Source organism: Brassica rapa, chromosome A01 (genome assembly GCF_000309985.2).
Source record: "Brassica rapa cultivar Chiifu-401-42 chromosome A01, CAAS_Brap_v3.01, whole genome shotgun sequence".
NCBI lineage: Eukaryota > Viridiplantae > Streptophyta > Magnoliopsida > Brassicales > Brassicaceae > Brassica > Brassica rapa.
This window is the reverse complement of record NC_024795.2, coordinates 22,921,537-22,943,099: the sequence shown is the minus strand read 5'-3', so window position 1 is coordinate 22,943,099 and position 21,563 is coordinate 22,921,537. Positions and strand designations below refer to the sequence as shown.

At 29.2% G+C, this 21,563-nt stretch overlaps 1 pseudogene; it reads left to right on the top strand.

The window, feature by feature from the left end:
* Positions 1-1,984: 1,984 nt before the first annotated feature.
* LOC117134232 lies at positions 1,985-12,744 on the top strand (annotated as a pseudogene).
* The last annotated feature ends 8,819 nt before the right edge of the window (positions 12,745-21,563 follow it).

The following is a 21,563-nucleotide window of genomic DNA, read 5'->3' as shown; positions in this document are numbered from 1 at the left end:
GACACAAAGCACGGCTGGTGGCAAAAGGATATTCTCAACGGGAAGGAGTTGATTATCAAGAAATTTTCTCTCCGGTGGTGAAGCATGTGTCTATTAGACTCATGCTATCAATAGTGGTTGACAAAGATCTTGAAATGGAGCAGCTTGATGTGAAGACGGCTTTTCTGCACGGATCCATTGACGAAGAGATCTACATGGAGCAGCCTCCGGGATATGAGGTTAAAGGAGAAGAGGACAAGGTCTGTGAGCTGGTGAAGTCGCTGTATGGTCTGAAACAAGCGCCTCGACAGTGGAACAAGTGTTTTGACCAGCACATGGTTGAAAATGAGTTTGTCAAGAGCGAGTTTGACCTGTGTGTGTATTTCAAGAAATTGAAATGTAATGAGTACATATATCTACTCTTATATGTAGATGATATGTTGCTTATCTCTAAACGCATGGAAGATATCAATGTAGTGAAGAAGATGCTCGCTAAGAAGTTTGATATGAAGGATTTGGGACCAGCTAGGAGGATTCTTGGAATGGACATAGAAAGAGACAGATCAGGTGGAGTTTTGAAGCTGTCTCAGTCAGTATATATAAAGAAAATACTACAAGTATTTCGTATGGATATTGCGAGTCCAGTGTCAACGCCCTTAGGAGCTCACTTCAAGTTAGTATCATTGAAAGAAGGAGATAAAGGTGTGGGATCTGAGGAGGAGTATCCGTATGCAAATGTAGTTGGCAGTATCATGTATGCGATGATAGGAACGCGACCAGATTTAGCATTTGCTATAGGAGTTGTGAGCCGGTTTATGAGTAATCCAGACAAGACTCATTGGGAGGCGGTTCAGTGGATCTTGCGGTATCTCGTGAAGTCTCAACAGTATGGGTTGGTGTTCAAGAAGCAAGATGCAGAGTTCAGAGTAAGAGGTTTCTCAGATTCTGATTATGGAGGTGACCTAGATAGAAGAAGGTCTACGACTGGGTATGTGTTCACCGTAGGAGGTAACACGGTTAGCTGGAAGTCAGGACTGCAGCCTGTAGTAGCTCTGTCAACAACAGAGGCAGAATACATATCATTGGTGGAAGCCATAAAGGAAGGACTGTGGCTGAGGGGACTTGCAGAAGAACTAGGATACCAACAGGAAGAGGTTAAGGTGGAGTGTGATTCACAAAGTGCAATCTGTTTGGCAAAGAACAATGTGTTTCATGATCGGACGAAACACGTTGCTGTGTCCAAACATGTAGCTCTAAAGATGAGTTTTGTTAGAGATATGGTGGACACGGGAGAAGTGAAGATTGTGAAGATTCATACTTCTAAGAATCCAGCAGACATGTTAACTAAAGTAATTCCAGTTACTAAGTTTGATCAAGCTCTTTCTGAGCTTGGTGTTGCCAGGTGCTAAGAGAGTGGCAACGCTTGACGGTATAAGGGATGAACTCAAGTTGTTGATGTCAAGGTGGAGATTTGTTATTAAGTGTGACATTCAACAATGAAGCACTTGAAGGATAACCGGGGTTCGGTTCAGTTCAAGTGGGTACATCAATCAATTGGAGATAACCAAGGCGGGTTATTGGTTTCAGCTGGTTTAGAGCGTACCGGTCTCAGCTACTTAAGTGTTGGAGAAAGGTGGAGTTCATCATCCGTAACAGAAAGAGCTCAGAGAGAATCAGTGGTGAAGAAGAAGAGAGAAAAGGATCATCGAGAACTTGGATTGTATCTTGATTCATTTGTTCTTGTGGTGATCTTTGTAAACGACTCTATCTGATTCTAGTGAGCTGTTGCTTGTACCGTCAAGCCCCAGACGTACGGATTCACATCGAATCCCGAACTGGGTAAACAATCTTGTGCGTCTTGTTATTTCTCTTTTATAGTCTTATACACACGAGCGATTGAGAGAGAGTGTGAGGTGTGAGATAGATAGAGAGTTGTGCGAACAAGAGGATATAGATCGGAGATCAAGATTGAGGGATTGATTCACAACACTTATTCTACTTGTATTATTAAACAAAATCATGGTTTTATGTTTTGCCTTTAGGCTTAAGAGGTCTAGGAGAGATTCAAAACCTGAAGCAGAAGAAGTTCTGAGTAAGAAAGATTCGGTTGTAACTGAGACAGATAAGAAACCACGTCAGTCCCTGAGAGATGCTGCGCCACTGGAACCTGATGCTCAGGGTTCGAGAAAAGGACCATCTTACATGCTTTTAAATATTTGAAGAGAGAGAGGATCGTGGAGAGGTCCAAGAGATCAGAGTAATCGAAGAGCTAGAGCTGATGATGATGGGAAGTCACAGCATCGTAAAGCGCGGACGAAAGATGCACTTGGCGACAGGATAGGTTCCATGCGAGTGACGACACCCAAGGAGCACTCTCTAGGAAACGACCAGCCTTCAGGGAATCTAGGAACAACACAGACAGAACAAGAACTGAGGAGGCGAAAGACGCCAATCTAAACAGCGAGAGAAACTGGAGAGGCAATATGCATTGTGAGAGATTAGCGACGGGAAGAGACAGAGTGTGGAACAGAGATGATGAAAGAGGTGCAGGAAGCAGACAGACAGAGTCATCGAACTGACAGAGACGGATTCAACAAAAATGGACGAAGCTGGACAAGGGACGAGAAGAAATGAGACCATGACTTGTTCGAGGAGGCGAACGAGGAAGAGCAGGTTGCAAAAGTCGAAGCTTTGTTGGCTTCTTAAAGCTGCATATGTTTTTTTTCTTGCTGTGGATTTGCCTCTAATCTTTAATCTCTCAGTTTGCAAGTGTAGAAGATTATTTTCTGAGTTTATATAATGATAGTACTATCTTCTATCTTCCAGCAAAGCCTCATCGGTTTAAGAATAACCTATATTACACTCTCTAAACCGGATTCTTATTGGATTAAAGTAAGACTAACTCAAGATAAAGTCCACCAAACAAATAAGCTTCACTGATTTATATTCCTCTTCAATCAGATGAATGAATCATCTTGTAAATCTCAATATTGTTATTCTTTGATTTATTTCCAGAAACTATACATATATATATTTCAGAACTTGATCTCCACAGCACACAGAAACCGTATGCAAAAAAACTGAGAAAACAAAATACTATCAGGAAAGAGCTCGTTGGCCAGGACGATCAGCGATCTTCAAGGTCTTATTGATGAGATCTCTGGTCTTCTTACGACGTATCTCAACCCTGACGCTGCTGCTTTTATCCATTTTGATGTAAGGTTTCCTTTTCTTCCTCCTCAACAAACCCACCTTTGACTTTAGAGTCTCCACCAAGCTCTCCAACTGTAGTCCCAGCATCACTTCTTCTCGATTCAATCTATTCTCTCTATAGGACCCTAAGGCTGGAGATTTTGTAGTCGCAGCTCCTCATACATATGCCAACGTTTGTGTTTTGATAAATACTGTAAAAACAAACGCTACACTACTTTTGATGAGTTCTTCAACCTCACGTCTTGTAATGTTTGTTTTTATTCATAACGTAGAAAATAGGGCTTTGAAATTGAGATATTATTTTAAGTAGTTGCCACTAGTTGTCCGTCTTTGACCTTTTTAACATTTAAATAGCCAACTACTGCTGATGCGATCAGCTACGCCTACCACATTGGCTTTTGTCAACAATCACGTTTACATGCGTATACTTTTATATGAGTATCTTATCTTTTCATTTGTCGCCTACATTACATGCATGAATGCATAAACCTTTGTTCGGAAATTCGCTAGACACTACACGTTCAATCGAATAGAATATAATGCTGAATCAGTTAACCATACATTAATTATAGATAGTTTAGTTAGGATTAGTTTTAAGATTTTTATATTCATTTTGGGTTTATATATTAAATATGTGCATTTATATTGTTGTAAGAATGGCATAGTATCATACAAACTCAGAAGCTTCTTAAGAGTGGACTCAAACGGATAGTAGGTAAAGGGAAAACATTCTTATAAGGACCAGGTTTGAGATTAAACACAAACAGAAGCGATGCGGCAATAATTTATTGGTTGAAACTGCTAATCATGATTTGACAGTGATAATGATGAATCATGAGATTCAAAATTATCAAGTTGAACAAAGATTTTCTGAGAAAATAAAAAAGGGTCGAGCTAGAGAGCTTTGTTTGATACTTTTTGAAGAGAGCTGTCAAATACAGAGTTGTGTGAAGTTGAACAAGGTTTTTGAGAGTTGAGCAAGTCAGGAAACTTGATTGTAAGATTAAGGTTGGGTAAATTAGATTTTTTTTCTGTCGATTCACATGTTTGAAGTCGAGTTAATCTAATTAAACAAATAGTGTAATTTGTATAAGAAATTTCTAATAAAAGACAACCAACATCGAAAGAATTGTGCATTGATTCTTTTTGTTTATATTCAGTTTTCTTAGTTTCCACAATTGGTATCAGAACTTGTCACCTACCTAGATCTAGATATCTATAACATGTTGAGGTCCTGCGATGAACATGGAAACAACAGAGTTTGTTGTGGTTCATAAATCACTCATGTTGGATCAAAACAACTTTAGAAACTTGAAGGTACGCATGAGACAACGAATCAAATGGGTTGAGGATGATGTCTGGACTGCAAGTGAAACATGATGGATAAATCCAACAATTTATACTGAAGAGAATGATAAGATACGTAAACCTAAAAATAAGTAGACAAAAGCAGAAAAGCTGCAGTAAGACTCAATGCAAATGCGCTATCAGAAATCTTCAATGCAAGTAGTTCTGATCAATTTAAACTTGTGCATGGATGCTGTTTAACCAAGTATGTGTGGGGCACACTTGTGGAATACTATGATGGAACATCCACTCTTAAAAGGGCGAGACTAGACTACTTGGTATCTTAGTTCGAAAACTTGAGAATGCTGAAGAAGAATCCATCATGAGTTTTAGCTCAAATTTGAGTTTTTATTACAAATGAAGCAATTGTCCTTGGTAAGAACTATAAGGATAAGAAACTTGTCAAGAAGCTGATACGATGTCTTCTAGAGAATTTTGCTTTCTGATAAGACAAATCGGAAAATAAACGATTGTGTTGAGTTGTTGACACAAAATTTCAAGAAAGATTTGAAGCAATCTGAGTGAGAAAGGCCACATAAGTAATTCTAACTCATATGGTGTTGTGATAGTTATGGGAATCATTTTTCTTCAAGATTTGAAAATATCAAAGGAAGTCAAACATTTAATTTTCACTGCCATGATATGTGTAAGGGACACACTAAGCTTGAACGTCCAAATATCCAAAATAGAAGTGATGATAAGCTTAATCTTGTAGCTCTTCTTGGAAAAGAAAGTGGTGAAGAACTTGAGTCAGATTCTGATTCTGATCATGATGGATAAATAGATCTGAAGGTTGAATACCGTAAGCTCTATGATAGTTGGGTTAAACTGAGCAATGAGAGTCTGAACCTGCTCAAGAACAAGGCAACGCTAGAAGCTCAGATTTATATAATGGAGATGGAAAAATACGTGGCATCAAAGCTTGAAATGTTGACATTCAAGGTCCGATAATGAATTGCACATGCACACACAGCTGGACATGAAAATACATGTGAGCTGGAATTAAAGATAAGTAAATTGACATATCTTTGTCTAAAAGAAAAGAGAAAAGCAAGAAGTCTTGAACATAATTTGAATGACAACAAGAAGAAGATCAAGATGTTGAATAAAGGAACAAAGGATTTAGACACTCTCCTTACCATGGAACAGCCTGCAAAACAGAATTGGGGTCTTGGATACAAAGGTAATAGTGTATGAAGCTCTACAAGCAGTGGATCAAATCAAGCAGTCACTAATTTTGTTTTTGCTTAACCAGTTCATGATATTAAAGAAAGGGAGGTTGAATCACATCAAACATGTTAAATAAGAAGGTACTTGTTAAACTGAAAAATTGGAAAGTCAAACAAGGATGCTACATATGTGGGAAACATAGACACATCCAAAGAAACTGCTGATAGATAATGGTTTTTATGGCTTTTTGACCAAAATATAAGTCTGGTTTTAGAGTCTGTTATGTATGTTTTGAGTTGATTATGGCTCATTGTAGGCTCATGTACGTTTTAGACAAGATTAAAGATTCTGGAGCTTTTTGGAACTTGGGAAGAATTGAAAGTGAAACCCTGAAATTGGAATTGATCTTTGGAATTAGTGTCGATCGATAATACATTCTATACCTTGTGATATCAACGAACCATTTGGAAATCGTAAAGAAAAGAAAAGAAAACTAGGAAAAGATGGTAGACAAACACTTTTTCGTTTTCAGGTTCACGTGCCAAAATTATGATATAATTGGATTTTGGTTTTATAGTAGATCATTTTTCATGAAACTAGTACAGATTTCATCAAACGCTATTATGAATTAATTTCAAAAATATAAAATATATTTTACCTTCCACATTTTAATAGTTATTGGTATGGAAATGATTAATATAAGAATCTATACTATTATTTGACAAGTGAATTAGCTTACTTGTCATGTTTTCCAATATTTTAGGTTATTTGCTTATTTGTCATATTATTTTGCTTATTTTCATGTTTTTATTAATTTTTAGATATTTTCCATGATTTTAGGTAACTCATTAGTTTTAATAAATAATTTGAGAAATTGCTTAAACTGCCATATTCCTAACACCACTTTCATGTTTACATTAACCTCATTTACCCTAACTTTTAAAGAGGTAAATAAACACTTATAACCATGGGGAATTTTCATGTTTGAGGGGTGGGGTTTTGGAAGGTGTGGTTTTGGATTTTAATACAATAATTTCAAAAAGAATTTTTGAATTTCAACAAAAAAATTTAAAAAAATTCTAAAATATTCAAAAATAAAATTTAAAAATATATAAGTAAAAACTTCGAATTTGAAACCATATAATTCAGAAACTATATTATTATTTTTATTTAAATAATTATTTATATTTATATATCTATAAAGCAAGGGTATAAGAGTTTTTTTGCCTCTTTAGTGAAGAATGTATTTGTAAAAGTGTTGTTTAATGAAGGTAAACATGAATCATGGTACTAACAATGTGGTAAACTTGAAATTCCCCAAACAATTTTTGAATTGTTGGTTTTTAAACAATTTGACTGATCATTTAATAAATATGTTTTTATCATATTTATGATAATTATTAATGGGTATTATCAAATTTTAGTAATAATTTTATATAGCTATGTTCATCTTGTGTTTACTTTAGTAATATTAAATCATATAATATTTTTTCCCTTGAGTTACTTTAAAAATCTTACTTTTCATGTTTTTCATAATTTTAGATTATTTTTTCATTTGTCATGTTTTTATTAGTTTTTAGAAGCTTATTTGTCATATGATTTTAGGTTTAATAATTAGTTTTAATAAATAATTTTGAATTGTTAGTTTAAATTGTTTTTTGACTGAGTATTTATTAAATATTTTTATTATATTGACGATAATTATTAACGGGTATCATCAAATTTTAACAGTAAATTTATAGCCATGTTCATCTTGTGTTTAGATTAGTAATATTAAATCGTATAATATTTTCTTTAGTTTCTTTGAATTAGTTGAGCAACCTTGTGTTTAGTTATGTTCATTTTTAATCGTATATTAAACTGTTACTAATCAATTTAAGTTTATACTATTATTTGAAACTTTATTGAATATGTAAATATAAGGATTATAATAGAATTCTAAATATTTGATTCAATCCAAATTTTAAAATCATATTTGTTATATCATATGTCCGTAATATACACTAATTAATTTGTACGAAATTTTAATTAGTGAAAACTCTATCATATGTAAATACTATATACTATGTGTTCATAATTTTATTATTGTTCTTTAGTCTTTCTCAAAAAAAAATATACATAATGAGTTGGACGTCACTGTAATGATCAAAATTTTAAAGTCTTCAAAAGTATAACACGCATAACACATATAATATAAATAATTAAGTAAGTGTAAATAAGAGTTAGAATAGAATTTTAGAATATATCTTCCAAAATACATGGCTTAATTTTTAATATGTATATATTAGCTTATTTTAAATTACTAATTTATAAATTTTTATAATAAAATAAGATTGTATTTGATTGCAGTTTACATGATTTTCATCTTCATCGGAATATGAACATGTAGTTATAAGACAAAAAAATCATATATATCCCTATTTTTTTTTCAAATTATCTGAATTTATTGATATATTTGATTAGAATCCTAATTTTATTAACTCATATATTTTAAATAAAATATAATAAACATAAAATATCTTGAGAATGTTTAGTGGGATTTTCTATATAGTTCAGAATGTCTTGAAATTAATCTAATATTATTGATTAATTATATACAAAACTGAACTATACTTAGTCATTAGTATTTCCAAGTATTATAATAGATACTTTTCAAACTTAAATATTAGATTTATATTACAATTCATGTACGGTAGTCCATTTAAAAAACAAAAAAATTATATGGTATTTTCTCTCTATAGTTTTTAATTTTTTCATAATTATGAGATACATGTATTAAGTTGATTAATATAGTGAAATAAATTTTAATGTTATTTTCCCGTTATTAACCATTCAAAATTTCTCTATCGATTTTTAATCAACAAATTTAATTTATCTAAATTATTTTAAATTCAAATATATATACAAACGATATTTACCATAAGTGTATTTAAACGATAATATCCCGCGATATCGCGGGAAGTCATCTAGTATAACTATTATTTTTAATCAAAAACGCTAATTCATCAGTTGAATTAAAAATTTATATCGGCTATAGAAGCTGGTGGGATAGGTAGAGAAGTAACTTTTTTTGGACTGTTTCTTGTAACTTCTCTCTTCACTCCAATATCTGTTACTAAAAAAATGAACTAGGTGGAGATGTGTCATTGGTTGGACTGGTTGAAACCTTTCTCTTCACTGCGATATCTGCTATGAAAATAATGAGATAGGTGGAGATGTGACATTTAATTTTGTTGTTTACTTAAAAATCAGAGCTAGATTTTGATCTGCGCTTTGAAAGTGCAGAGTTTTCTTTGGATTGTAAACAAAGTTTGTGAAATAATATTTTGGAACTGGTGTAGATTATTATGTCAAAGACTGGCACTTGTTTAAGATTATATAATTTACGAATTAGTTTATATAAGTTTTAGTATGTACACTCTTGTATAACTCTTTATTAGACAATGACATTTTACCTGATCCGAAAAATCAAAACAAACCAAAATTGACTCGGAAATATAGCTTTGGTTTGGGTCCGGGTCTAGGGCAAAATACATATTTGATTTTTTCTTCGACCTGCCGTCTCTGTTGGATTCCGGGCCCTACCGGAGACCTAATAGGGTATCCAAAGTAGCTGAAATATTTTGTGTATATTTGTTATATTTGGGTATTTCATATGTATTCGGTATTTTGAATGTGTTTTCAGTATCATGAATAATTACAAAAAAAAAACAGAATACTTTTTTAAGTTTTGGATCCAGATTTTCGATTATAGTTTTGAGTTTAAGATATGTATTCGGTATTTCAAATGTGTTTTAAGTATCATTAGGAAATGTTTTAGGTATTTTTCTGTTATTCAGGTCAGCTTTATGATAAAATTTTGGTTTTTTTTGTGAATTTAAATATTTTCCAGATATTTGTTTGTGTTTCCGGGTATCTTTTTGTGTTTCAATATTTTTGGTTTTTTCGGGTACTTCGAGTCTTTTTCGAGTCCTAAAGATCCCAAACCAATTCGACATGTTCCGTACCCAAAAATTGTAGGTCTTTTGTAGGTATTTGAATTATGGACCGAACCCAAAATGAGTCGATCCGAATCCAAAAATTTTAAATACATAGTTATGTCCAAATGTTTAGGATCCAAAAAATCTAGACCTGAAAGGAATCGATCCGTACCCGATGAGAAGACCTGATTACCAGACCTATTCTCTCACATTATATTTTGTGCATTTTATAAAAATTACATTTGTTGAGCTCGTGAGATTTAAAATTTACTTGGTAGATTTTGGCTTATTTAATAGTATAGATTTGTAAAGTGTTTTAATAGTTTTTAAGCTTATATTAAAAAATTATTTTAAACACTTTTATAAAAAAAAAAATTTGACGTAAAATTTAAAATTTTACTTTTTGACATATGGTTTATTAAAGTGTTTGTATTGAATTTGATTTTGTAAATATTTGGAACTATATAGTGTAAGATGACATAATATTATATGATGTATGATATATGCAAACTTTTAAATTAATGTCTGACTTAACATATTTGGAAATGGTATTAAATAATTTAATATGATATATTTTGACACATATTTTTCCTATTATTATATTTCAATTTGTTATTCGATGGTAATTTACATATTATTTATTTAAAATTAAATGGTAGGGGTACTCCTGTAAATAATTAGCAAAGTAAAGGGGATGTCAAAAAAAATTCTGATGTTTGTCTATACCTTGTGATATCAACGAACCATATGGAAATCATATACAAATAATAAAAACAAAACTAGGAAAAGATGCCAGACAAACACTTTTATGTTTTCAAGTTCACGTACCAAATTATGGTACAATTGGATTCTAGTTTCATAGGAGACCATTGGTATTTGAACTAATACAGATTTAATCAAATGCTATAATGAATTACTTTCAAAAATATAAAATGTAAGTTATCTTCAACATTTTAATAGTTATTGGTATGGAAATGATTAATATAAGATTATAATTATTATTTTTAATCATACAACGATTATTCATCTATTGAATTAAAAGTTATTATCTGCAATAGAAACTGTAGGGATAGAGCGAGATGTAATTTTGTTTGGATCGTTTCTTGGAATTTCTCTCTTCACTCCAATATCTGTTACTAAAATTTGTGAAGTAGGTGGAGATGTGTCATGGTTTGGACCATTTGGAACCTTTCTGTTTACTCCGATATCCGCTATGGAAAATAATGAGAAAGATGGAGATTTGACATTGCTTGGACCTTTTCTTGGAATCTCTCTCTTAAAACCAACATTCGCCACGGGAAACACTGGGGTAGGAGGAGATGTGATAGGGTTTGGACCTCTTGGAACTTTTCTCATTATTTCATCATTTGAAACTGTTTTTGATACATCATAATAAGAGTTAAAGAAAAAACTTTGGCGAGTGGCTAAAGCTAGCGTAAGAAATAAGAACTGAAGCAATGCAACTCCAAATTTTTTGTTCATGTTTTTGTTTTTGGTTTCTCTTTGTTAATTGATAGATGAAGAAAATATGTGATTAGTTAGCTTCTTGAATCTAGATATTTATAGTTCCTGTAGATGAAGATATATACCAAGACTAAAGAAAAATTCACTTTTAAATAGTTATATATTCAAAATAAAACTGATTCTAACAAATAAAATATTTGAATAGAAAGGCATGTATTTCTTCTGTATTTTTTTGTAATCTTATTAGTATTTAATTTTGCTATCTTCAGTTGATCAAATGGATGAACATGGAAGTTTGTTGACAAAAAGACGTTTATATATTTAAACCCCAAATCTAATAAAAATAAATAAAGATACGTAAAAAGTTGAAACCTTTTTCAAATAAAATCTACAACTAATACCAAATCCAAATATGAAATAAATGATACACATTTATTTTAGTTAACAAGACCGTCCTAGTCATCACTGTTTAATAATCATAATCTGAGTTGAGTTCTACATAATATTACAAAATGAAACGTTAGATCTAATATATAATGTAACTTTGATAAACAAAATCCCAATTTAGTAAATAATCTAAAAATACCAATTTACAAACGAGTCATTTAGTCCTATACTTTTGTTTAAACATGAACGAATATCAAGTTTTCGTTAACCAACCCATTTTATTTATGTAAATAATCATCTATTATAATGTCGTTAACATACTCATGGTTAGCTTCATAAAAGACACTAGATTTTGATCGATGTTTTTAAAGTGATGATTATCTTTTGCCGACAGATTTTGGTTACATCTTTTTGCTTTTCAGTTCAGTTCGGTTCTAGTTCAGTTTTTGATTTTTGTTTTTCTGGTTCAAGAGATATAGGAAATATTTGGTTATTTATAAATTTGAGTTTTTCTTGGTTTGGTTATTTTGGTTATCGGTTTATTCCGGATAACAATGTTAGAAACCCGTTAAAATCTTGAGTTTAGTTTGGTTCTTGATTGGGTCCCGATTTTGGGATAATCTCAAATAATACAAGTAAATATCACTTTTTAGTTTTACATAAAATATTCGATAAACTTAACTATTTGTATAAAAATATTCGGGTGATTCAGTTCTTCCAATATTAATAATTTACATATTTATTGCTAGGTAATTTTCTTATTTATGACAATAGTATACAGCAAGAATTTTTGAAGGTCAAACGATATTCCAAGGATATTCGTATAGATACTATGAAAGTCGATATACATATATATATATATATATATTGTGTATCGAATATATTTTTATTATAAAATATTAAATAGATAACATAATCAGATTTTCTATATTTTGTAAATTGTAATCTATAACAAAAATAGTGGAGTTGATCTCTATAATATTTTTTGAGAAGTCTGTTTCCTATATGTCATTCTCACATTAACTCTCACGATGGTTGATTACATTCATACCCTTAATGATTTAAAAATATTAAATACTATTATTTATTTTTTTGGTTAGCTTATTTTTAAAGAATTTCCAAAAACATATACATATAATAAAAAAGGAAATTTTTAATAAATTAAAAAAAATGAAATGAAAAACGAAAATATATGTATATATAATATGATTTCATAAAAAAAGGAAAGTTCACAAAATAGTAATATTACATTTAAAAAATATTTTTAAACAACATAAAATATAATTTTAAAGTAATAAAATAATTTCTTTATATCTATATTTTCTAAGATGAAAAATATAAATTTGTATATAATGCAATTTCATTAAAAACAATTTACACAGATAGTCTTGATATTAGAAAAAGAAATAATATTTATTTTAAAACATAATTTTAAACAATACAAAAAAATTTAAAGTAATAGAAATATTTTTATATATCTATTTATTTTCTTAGATGATTACATAATATAATTAGGTAACATAAACTGATTTATGTTTAATTGACTAAAAATAGTTTATAATTAGTATTATTGAAGTGTTTTATTTTTTTATATATATTTAGTTGACTATAATATCTTCCAATTACTGTAAAAAAATTAATTAATTATATTTAACTTATAAAATATTATTTTCAAATACAATCACAATTTGTTTTAATGCTTATTTTTAAGAGATATTAAAAAACTAAAAAAAAAATTAAAAAATAAGTTTGATCAAATAGTTAAAAATAATTTAGTGAGATATATTAAATTTTATCATTATTAACGTTGTTTGTTTTCTTAATATTAATTTTTTTTTAAATTTTTATGTTTTTATGTTTGTGGAACTTAATATAACCATAATCAAAATACCAAAGCAAATCTGAATTTCATTTTTAAAATTATCTAAAATAAATTTCAATTTCCATTCAATAAATCAAAGGCATAAATTTATTTAGAATTTAAAAAATATTTTAATTACTGTAAATATTAATATATGTCATGAGCTTCCAAAAATGTATCACCTACTTATGTATGTAACTTTCTGTTGAGCATCGCTTTATTTTATAATATTCTTTTTAAGACATCAAAATATAGTTTGATAAATATTATGAAAATACATTCACATTTAAACGATAAATAAAATTGATTTTATTTGACTTAATTATAATAAAAATAATTATACTTCCTTTTGAATTTAAAGAATATATGAAACTCACTATACTCACATCATGGGTGACTCGACTAATCCAACATATATCTAAAATCATAGATTTAACTACAATAAAAATATATAATTTTATAAGAATAGTATTTTATTTTATAAATATAAATCATAGGACAACTCAAAAATATTAAAATGAAAATAAAATATTAACCAACTGTTACAACTTAGTTCTTTTCTAAAACTTATATATGTGCATGAGACTTCAGAATATTATTGTTATATCAATTTATGTAATTTGGAATCAGACACATTAGTTTATTTTTTATTTTATTCTAAGCACAATATTTCTTTAATTATACACAATCTTCATAAAATATGTTTACATATCTATGACAACAACCACTTAAATGCAAATCCAAATTATCCAAAAATTAATCAAAATTTTAATATATTTAGAATAATAAATATTATAGTTGAATTCAGAGATGCAATCTAAATTATCCAAATGATAACTAAATTGATTGTAAAAACAACAAAACCAGTTAGATATATATAACATATATATAATCATATTTATTATTAAAGTAATATAATATTATAAATATAAATGATGCATACAAATTATAAATTTATTTAAAATTAAAAGTAAATATCAATCAATTATTATAGTATATTTACTTTAGAAGTATTTATACTCGTGCATAAGCACGAGAAAATCACCTAGTAATTTTAGTGTTTCGCAAGTTATTCATAGGAATATCTTCTTACATATTATAATTTTTTTTATATATTTTGATATATGCAAAATCTCTCATTAAGCGTTTTCAAAATTATGGAATTTTTATATTATAAATTTAAGGAAGTTATGTATTCCAACGTATTTCTATTATCTGATTTTTGAAGCAGAAAATACTTTCAAAATGAAAGCACAATATGCACACCTTTTACAAAATAAAGATTAAAATCTTGTAGGATTATTATCTAAATATATTGAAATTAAGGAAGTTATATATTTTATTTTTCAAATTTTAAACCCCAAAATTTTTATAAATAAAAGCACGAGTTATTCTCCTCACACAATATGCAAATATTTTATAAATTATAAAATAATTTTTTGATAACTGAAATAAGTCAAAATTTTAATTTTTTTTACAATTTACTTAGAATTATTATACAAAAAATACTGTTATAATAAAGAGTATCTCGTAAACAAAAATCAAATCTTATAGATATCAGGTGAAAAACAAAATACTATTATTACTAAAACCATAATAATAAACTAAATTTATATTATTACTAAATTTATTCCTTTGATTCTTTTTGTACATAAACCTTTATCCTATTAATATAAATTTAACATTTCACCAAAAAAAAACTAAATTTATATTTAATGTTTGGTAATACTATATTCAACAAAGTAAAGGGGATATAAAAAAGTATGTTGTTTTAGTTTTATTGATTTGCCAAAAACTCTCCAACTTCCAAACTAAAAAAGTACTCCTTAGTAAGTCATTTTAATCTTCAACTATCATTTAGACACAAAAAATCACTTATTTTCATTGGCAAGATTATGTGGTACGTTTTTTTAATCTGTTAAAATCTCGCTAACACACGTTTAAATATCTCTATTTTACACCCCTAATATAATTGATATATCCTCTTGTCAAAATATATAAATTTATTTTCCCCAAGTCATCCATCTAAAATTTATTAGACATTCAACTACCATTTGATACAACCACATGTTTTAAAATCCATTTCAACACTTGATATAACTCATCATTGGTATTATGCCACAATGTTTTAAGTTTAGCTTTATTCACCTCCATTTAGAAAATGTATATGAAGAAATTATTTTGAATAGATGATTTAGAAAAGAACATAGGAATTTTTTCTTTTAAGAAGGGATTAGGTCAGTTATATAAGAGGTGATTATTTTTGCTAAGACGTTTTAATGTTCAACCTTTGTTATTAAGGTTTTAGTGTTCAATTAAACATGTGTCTGGATTGTTTTGACCAATAAAATCGAGTGATTTGTGGCTAAATAATATTCAAAGGTTAAAATGGCTTATTGAAGAGTTGAAGTTTTTTAAGCTTCAGTTTGAAAGTTAGAGATTTTGGGATAATACTCTTACGATGTTAACGTAGGTTTACAATGTTATAACATTGACTATTCATTTAGCTAAAATGGATTGGTCAACGAGAATTTGATATTTATTTGTGTTTAGAAGACAATATGAGATTTAAATGGTGCATTTGTGAATTGAAGTTTGTTCTGATTTATTTTAGTAAGTTGGAATTTACTTTGTCAATTTTCTCCATATATATATATATATGTAATATGTAATAATTTGTTATTCAAACCTTTTCTATATTGCCTTTGTAATTTTAGTTTGATATCAATTAAAAATCTGTTGGATTTTTCTAATAGAAAATGCCTAAATAAACTGGTATGATGATTAATTTTTTCACAAAATAAAAATGTCACATATAGAAGGAATGACTATTTGGTGAATAGTACAAATGGAGATAACCTTCACCATCTTTTTTTTTTTTGTTACCAGCATGATTAAAATAAAAATGAAAAGTAAACGGTTTGGTTATGTATATCGGTGGTACAAAGTCAACGTGAATCTTTCTTGTAGATATATGTCCTAAATATTGGTCTAGGCGGTGCCTAGGCGTCCACCTATATGAAAAATCGGGTCTACAAATGTTTTTCTAACACTGTTTAAAAAACAATGTGGTCTAGACATTCAAAAAAATTTGTCAATGCATCCGCCTAATCAACAATCCTATATGATTACTACCTAAGGATTTCATAAACATTGTTTTTTGGTAAAATTTGGATTTATCGATTTCATGTAAATTAACTTCTACCAATTCATGCTAAGTTATCCTGCATGAATGTTCATTGCACGGAGAACATGTTCCAGATTGAATAAAGAAAATAGTCCTTAGATCTGTTAAATTCATCTAATGGAAAGAGAAGGCAGACCACTCTACCGATGTAGCACTATCTTTCACCAATTCAAAGCAATGTGTTGCAAGCTCCACATCTAATATCTGCATGGTTTTCATACACTCCGAGGTCCAGATAAGGGCCTTGAATTCAGCATAAGGGAGGAGAGACATTAATATATATATTCATTTCGCCCATCATTACATTTTTTGTTTCTGTTTTCTTGCAAAACCATCATGAACATGTAGATGAATCTGAGACCTTCGAGGCACCATCCATGTGACGTTCTAATACGAATGAGGGAGATCCAAAAGATCTTTTGGTTTTTCTATTATCTCCTGTTTCTGAGCTTCATCCCAATTCTCCCATTCTATTTATGCGATACGAAGAATCTCATGAGAATCAACATATTTATTTTTTAAACTTTAATTTCGAATTTTCAAGATGTGCCAAAGAATCCATATAGATAATATAATCATATGATGTGTCAAAATGTCTTTTTATTAATTTTTATAGAAATAATATATATGTTTCTCGTATATTTTTTTGGCTAATCTTTTCAAAGCATTGATTTAATCTTGTTATTTTATCCTTAAAAAATTAATTTCTGACACAATAATTTGAATTTTTACAAGAAACAAAATTATTGAGATATGGATATGTTATTGTAGGAAATTCAAAATACTATATCACTATATTTGTTATGTTTTCTTTCAAAAGTTAGACACATTGTATAGGAACATAGAATTAAAGTGTTACAAAGCTAGCCTATATTATCTTGCAGAATTTTGAAATAGTCTGTATTTTAAAAAACTAACAAAATGACTTATATATGTCCAACTCCAAATCTTAATCTTTAAAACACAATGCAATTCCAAATTTTCAGTGAAGTAATATGCTCTCAGTTACAATCATATATTCATATCTTGATAAAATAAAAAGATATTTTAATAGATTAACATTAAACTATAGTTACCTATTCGATATTTCATTACGTTAAAGCCAGTGTTTTGAAACCCGACCCGGACCCGCGGTTGAACCGCTAAACCCGGTGACCCAGAAAAAATCCGGTTTGGGTTTTGTGAAAAACTCAATATTTAGAAACCCGCAAAAACCCGCAAAAATCCACTAAAACCCGGAATCCGATACCGGTTGAACCACCGGTTGAACCAATAAATAACTTGTTTTTTAGTTTTTAGATTATGTTTTATATTCTAAGTTTCTAATTAAGAAGTTAGGTGCTGTAAAAAAAGTTAAGTTTTCCTTTTTCAGTTTTATATTGTGATTTTTAGATTTTGATGAAGATTTCACTATGCCACTTAAAGAAAATGAAGTGAACGATAGTACAGAGAACCAAAATTAGTTTATTTGATTTGGTGTTAGTTTATTTCCGTTATTAACAATTTATTACAATGATGTTTAACTTTTAGTTTATTTTGAATTTGAAGTTTAGTTTATTATTCACATTAGACATTTAAATATTTATAATTTATATATCTTGATTTTTTCAGATGTCATAATTCTTACTTTGTTACATAAAATTTTAAATAGTCTAAACAATTTTTTGATATTTTGTATGTCAAATGAAAATAAAAATATAAAAACTAAAGTTAAGTGTTTTCTAAATATTTTTTAAACATAAAATATATACTTATCCAAACTATTATTTTATGTTTAAAAAAATATTTAGAAAATATTAAACTTTAGTTTTTATGTATTTATTTTCATAGATAATATATTATTATATAAACAAACTAATTCATTTTTTTAACCCGTGGTTCACCCGCGGTCGACCCAGTGACCCAGCAACCCGGTAAGTCGTCCGGTTCAGTGTCCGGGTCGGGTTTAAAAACATTGGTTAAAGCTGTAGTTCAACATGATAATTGTTTGCAACAAAAAAGTTTACAAGGAGAATGGTTACAAAAAAAAAAATCAATCCAAGACATCAAAGCATGGGAGCGAGATATTTTAACTTGGTGCTAAAGATTGTTCATCTTCTCCATCTTCAATCTCGTCTTCCTTTCCTGACCCTTTGTTTGCTCACTCTCTTCCGCTTTTCTGCACTGCTTTTCCCTGCTTTCATTCTCTGCTTCCAGCACCAAACCTCAGAGCTGCATATATGAAGTTCAATCATTTTCTTAATTTGTATGAAGAATGTCAAAATAACATTCTTTATGAAATAGATCGAGTAATTGTTTGCTTGGACTATAAATGTTTGAATCAATCTTATCTGTAACCATGGTTGCTTAGGAGATCTTTAATTTTAAAGAAATTGTTTATGTAAAACAAGAATACATCTGAAAACCCAGAGAACATCATAGATTTTTGATGGTTCTCTCAAGCTTAAGTTAGCAATAATCAAAAGAGACTGCAAAATAGCGTCATACCAAATGTTGTATGGTTTTAAGGCCATCTCCAACCCAACTCCAAAACAATATTTTAGTGTAATTTTGACACAAAAATCTTCTTCAACTCAACACTAAAAATCATACCATTTTAGTGCAACACAATAATTTCACACTAAATTTGGTGTGACACTATTCACCACACTAAAACACTATTCATCCCAGTAAAACACTATTCACTTAATTTATTAATAAACTAAACAATTAAATAAATGACAAAAAAAAGTGGGGCAGGGTATTGAAAATGAAGAAAGATAACATTGGAAATAAGTGTTGGGTTGCCCTTAGGTTGAGTACAGTGTAAGAGTGATAGATATGATCCTTTTGATGATGAAAATATTGTACCCTTGAGTCGTAGATATCGGGTCATGACGTTGTTATTCGTATGGGTTGATCAGTTATGAAGCGCTTGAGAGATTTTCACCTACTATCTTTGGCTTGTTGTGTCATTTAGATGGAATTTTCTTCTTTGCGATCAAACAATTGGAGGTTCGTACTAGCAACATGCTTGGATATAGTGAGCTTTACAGAAGCTCCCCATTACCTCTCTCTTTGAAATGTTTTGTTTTGATGAGTTTCTTTCACCAATCATATGTGAAAATAAGTTATGTTTTACTAGTCAACTCTTTAGCAGGAAATTTTAGAAGAACACCGTAGTTGATTATTCGAGTAATAGAAGGCATGCATATTTTCACAAAGAAATTGTCTATTTCCGAGCATAATGCATAACCATATTTGTGGTACCAAGATCCAAGCATAATGCATAATCATATTTGTGATCATATTAGGTAATGTGATCATAACCATATTTTGAATTATTTCTATGATCACATTTTTTTTGAATATATATTTTTATGATCACATTACCTAATACAATTCCCTCCAGATAAATAACATGACACAAAACAGATTAAGGTGAGTTAGTCTTGCTAGTTCAACTATTGGACCATCTAACCATTAAGTCTTTAACCAGCCTTGGATCTAACAGAGTATCCACAACGTTAGATCTCAACGGAGTTGTATTCAAGTGGTCTTATTCATGATATTGTTTGGGTTATTGTAACGCATGTCTAAATATCCTAAAGTTGGTCTTTAAAACCATATTAAACTGTTTTAGCAAAAAAAAAACATATATATGAAACTGCATTAAGAATATTTTTCCAAAATCCTTACATGTAGCATTAATAAATTCACTTAAACTAAAATATTATATAATATATATATATCCTAACATTAAAATTTTTAAATCTATTTTTTTTTTGAAATGACAAAAATCATTTTCCAAAAAGGTATGATATATATATTTTATCTGAAATGCAGTGCATACATCTCACAGGTTTTGATGCAATGTAACAGATGAAATAACAACACTATATTAAAAATCATGCATTTCATCCTAATTTTGATAAAATATCAAGATTTTAATTTGTTTCTAAAATGGCAAAAATAATTTTTAATATAAAATATAATAAACAAGTTTGAGTTAATTTAGAACCACTCGAAATGGTAACGGTTGGTATTTTATGTTCGACTATTAATATGCGATGATCTTCTGTTTGTTAATACCAACTTATATTTTTCAAAAATTTGTAAAATGGTGATAAAAAATAAAGGTCGCCAAAAAATAGAGATGGTAAAAATGAAAAACGAAAATAACCTTCAAGTTACATTCTCAAAACGAAGATCCGGTCTTTTCAAAAAAGCTAGTGAGCTTTGCACGCTTTGTGGTGCAGAGATTGTTGTTATTGTATTTTCACCTGGCCGAAAAGTTTTTTCTTTTGGTCATCCAAATGTTGATGTTGTAATTGATCGCTTCTTAAAGATTAATCCACATCATCCTCACCAAAACAACAATTTGCAACTTAATGAAGCCTGTCTAAATGCAGTTGTACAAGATCTCAACAATCATCTCACTCAGGTAAATTTTAAATTTTCAGTTTTTAGTCATAAAATTTATTATTTTAAGCTATATGTTAGAGTTTGATGCATTTACTGGATTATACTCAAATTTTTTGTTGTAGTATTATATAATTTACATAATATTTTTAGTTAAATAATAATTTATCAACAAGAGAAAATATCAGTTTATTAGAATAGAGTCCATGATCTCTTTCCTTTGTAATTTTTTTTTTGTCTATTTGGATTTCAGATCTTCTTTAAATAATCTCATTTTGTAGATCCCCAATAAGTCTGAATAGTTTAAATATAATCAACTCCTTCGAAACAATGGAAATTTTAAAAGAAAATATATAGGTATTTAATTTATATTCTGTTATATGACCTATTTGATTTATAGGAAATGTAATTTAAATTTGTTATTTAGACTAAGTAAAAAATACAACGAAAACAGGTAACAGAGCAATTGGAAGAAGAGAAAAAGAGAAATGAAGACTTGAAGCAAAAAAGAAAAGATGATAAGAAGTCTGAGAATTGGTGGGAAGACCCTATAGAAGGATTCAACTTACGTCAA